This window comes from Octopus bimaculoides, chromosome 9, assembly GCF_001194135.2.
Source record: "Octopus bimaculoides isolate UCB-OBI-ISO-001 chromosome 9, ASM119413v2, whole genome shotgun sequence".
Taxonomy (NCBI): domain Eukaryota; kingdom Metazoa; phylum Mollusca; class Cephalopoda; order Octopoda; family Octopodidae; genus Octopus; species Octopus bimaculoides.
The window spans coordinates 49,347,931-49,351,697 of NC_068989.1; the positions used below are offsets into that span (position 1 = coordinate 49,347,931).

General features: G+C 33.0%; 1 protein-coding gene across 7 annotated transcripts in view; it reads right to left on the minus strand.

The window, feature by feature from the left end:
• Nucleotides 1–3,767, minus strand: part of LOC106868354 (N-acetylated-alpha-linked acidic dipeptidase 2) — a 1,027,134-nt gene that overhangs the window by 849,359 nt on the left and 174,008 nt on the right. The window lies entirely within an intron of this gene.

The following is a 3,767-nucleotide window of genomic DNA, read 5'->3' on the forward strand; positions in this document are numbered from 1 at the left end:
GAGAGAGAGAGAAAGAGAGAGCGAGAGAGAGAGAGAGAGAGAGAGAGAGAGAGAGAAACTGATTTATGTGGAGGGAATGCCTGCATACATAGATTGGTGTGCATAAACATCTGTTGAAGTAACATAGATCTCAGTCTGCATGAGCAATAAACTGATATGAATGAGTGCAGGAATGTGTATATTATTCTTGTATCTGCATGAGGTATACATATATTTAAATGATATATGGACGTAATTATATCAATATGATGTCTAATTACAAATATATCTGTATATGGCTATTAAACATTCGACTGTATATGTGGGTTCGGTAATTAGGTATATGTGTCAGTATGATATTTAGATGAATGCATTAGCATATGCTGCTTCAAAGAAGTTACATTTATATGTTTGAAATCTTGCACATGTGAATGTAGAAACAATATTCATAAAGATAAATTTTTAAATCTCATACAAGCTTACAAACACATACACAAAAACATATCATCATCATCATCGTTTAACGTCCGCTTTCCATGCTAGCATGGGTTGGGCGATTTGACTGAGGACTGGTGAACCAGATGGCTACACCAAGCTCCAATCTGATTTGGCAGAGTTTCTACAGCTGGATGCCCTTCCTAACGCCAACCACTCCGAGAGTGTAGAGAGTGTATGTATATATATTTATATATATATATAAACTCACACATTTTGTCATTCATTTTTAAGTCTTTTTTCATGCTAGTTTGGGTTAGATCAATATATCATCAAGGTATTTATAGCCAGATGCCATTCGTGTTGTTAACCTTTAACTGGTTTTGAAGTGAAAGAAAAATTATACATTAAATCACACACACACATACACAATTGCTTCAGCATTTACACTGGCCAAACCTAGCTCAAACATTCTACCAGTTTTATGTTCAAACCAACTGGATTTGTTCTTTTACGTCTACCCTGCAATATCCTTCTAAAAATATACAATCACATCATCAATATTTCAAAGCTACTAGTTATTACATAATTAATTCAAAACAATGTGAATGCATAAGCATTACATTTGACAGAGTAATTTGATTGCTAAAGGGTTAAAATACAAATATAAGGAAGTACTACAAGAAAATACTAAAGTGTTGGCTTTAAAATTAATAGTCACAAGAGTAAGCTTGGGAATGTTTGCACACATAACATTACAGATGTGAGAATGAAAAGGAAACTATTTAACATGTGAAAGAGATGTAGGCACACCACACCATCTGGTTTAACCCTTTAGCATTTAAACCAGCCATATCCAGCTAAAATATTCAACCTATTTTACGTTCAAGTTGACCAGATCTAGTCTCTCACCTCTATCTTACAATGTCATGCTAAAAATAAAGTCACATCATTGAAATCACAAAGATATGAGACAATGCAAGATTAATAAATTAATTTAACACAATCCAAACAAATGAGCATTATATTTGATTGAGTAATCTGAATGTTAATGGGTTAACACCCTCTGGCCTGGTTCACAGGTCTCTTAAGTGGAGTTTGCTCTGTGGCAAGTATTTGAGTTTCTACGGTGGAGAGCTGGCAGAAATGTTAGCACGCTGGGCGAAATGCTTAGTGGTATTTCGTCTGCCATTAAGTTCTGAGTTCAAATTCCGCTGAGGTCGACTTTGCCTTTCATCCGTTTGGGGTCGATAAATTAAGTACCAGTTATGCACTGGGGTTGATGTAATCGACTTCATCCCTTTGTCTGTCCTTGTTTGTCCCCTCTATGTTTAGCCCCTTATAGGCAATAAATAAATGAGTATTTGAGTTTCTATGACATTTTGATGAGCTGTACCCTTTATATTTCCCCAAGAATACCCAAAATTAGAATTAAACCCACTGGTTAATTCTAAGGCTACCAATTTAAGCTGATACAGCTTTGCACCAATACCATTACAGACATTGCACAAAAGAAACTTCCGGGGTGCAATGTTTCACACATGCATGCATGTATGTGTGAGTGTGTGTCACATAACATTGTCTCATTGCATCAAACAACTTCTCTTTTTGGACATAAAATACTTCAGATATCAACTGCTACTCTACAAAGCTTAAATATGATCCATGCTAAAATACTGTTCTCGTAGAAGAAGGTACTACTGCTTTTATGCTGCTACACACACATTCTAGGTAAAATCCAAAAGAGGGCAGTTTAACTAAACGCTAAATATTGAACCACTAACAATCAAATATTAGTTCATGAATGTATGGTTTCCTTTCTGCCTCTTTTATTTATCTCTACTATATCCCTCCTTTTGAGCTAATAGCAGAAAACACTGTTCATTCATGCTAATTTGTTCTAACTTTCCTCCTCTTCTTGATACCTTTCGTGCATTCTATCTCCCAACACTCACTTCAGACATTTTAGCTAATCTTTCATCCTCAGAACTGCAGTCTTTTGGAATTTTTTGAACCTGTAGATTGCTCAATTCAAACATTAACTGCACCAATCTCACCAATTTCAGAGAGACTGCAATTGTCATGGGCACTGTCCCACTTTCTCTGATTCTTTTATATAGAAAAGAAATTGATGAATGATATAATTATTTCAAAATTCTATATATAATATGCAGTAATATGCATAAGCTAAATAAAAGTGAAGCAGTATTTTGTGTTAAAATTTACGACAGACATTATCTAAAGTCTCTGAAAGAGCATTTATTTATAGATGCTGCATTTCATGCAGCTAGTTTAAATTGGCACCAGATTTAGTAAGACTAATTATGCATTGATATATGCTTCTAGTAATAAATGGTCAGGCAATTAACATTTACTGAACAAGTACATTGAATAAATAAGTCTTTTTTTCTTTTCTGCTTTTTTTTTTTATAGCATTTCAGAAGCATGTATGAGGAAGAACTTATTCTAAAAAGTCTACAAGAAATATGTACTCCTTAACCCTTTAGCATTTAAACTGACCATATCAGGTCCAAATATTCAACCCATTTTATGTTCAAACTATCCAGATCCTGCATCTCACACCTACCCTACAATGTCATTCTAAAGATAAGCAATCACATCACCAAAATCTCAAAGATATGAGATTATGCATGATTAATTCAAAACAATGTGAATAAATGCATTCACGGAGTAATCTGAATGCTAATGGGCTAAATTGTGAATACTGGAAAAAAATAACTAACAAGTTGCCTCTCTGAACAGCCATGGTAAATTAACTGATGATGGTTTCAAATGAGAAAAGAAATCAGGTCACAAATTCAGTTTACTGAGAACTCACAGCTGCACCATCATGTTCATCACATTATAAATAAATGAATAAATCTAAATTAATCAATTCCTGAATTAAAAATAAAAGGTTTCATTTGATTTTTTTTTTTTTAAATCTTGAAACTCAAACATTTCAAGGGTAAATAGATAAAAATAAAGAAAACAAATTCTGATGGGAACTGAAAATAATGGCAACGAACCAAGTCATGATAAATATTATTTATAATGAATAAATAAGTAAACAAATCAGAAAACAAAATATGTAACTGCAATATGTATTTATTCTTCTTTGAAGAGAGATAATTAGAATTAACAAAAAATAATGAATCTTTCTTTTTATATGTATATATTTTTATTCCTTGACACATGGTTTAAGAGGTAAAGAATTCATCATTTTTACGCACACATTTTGTTTCACTTAAAAAGAAACACTTAATATTCTTGATCAAAATTAATCTTCGTTTGCAGGCACATGGATAGAAATTCAAAGGACTTGTATATCCCCTAAATGCAACAAACAACTG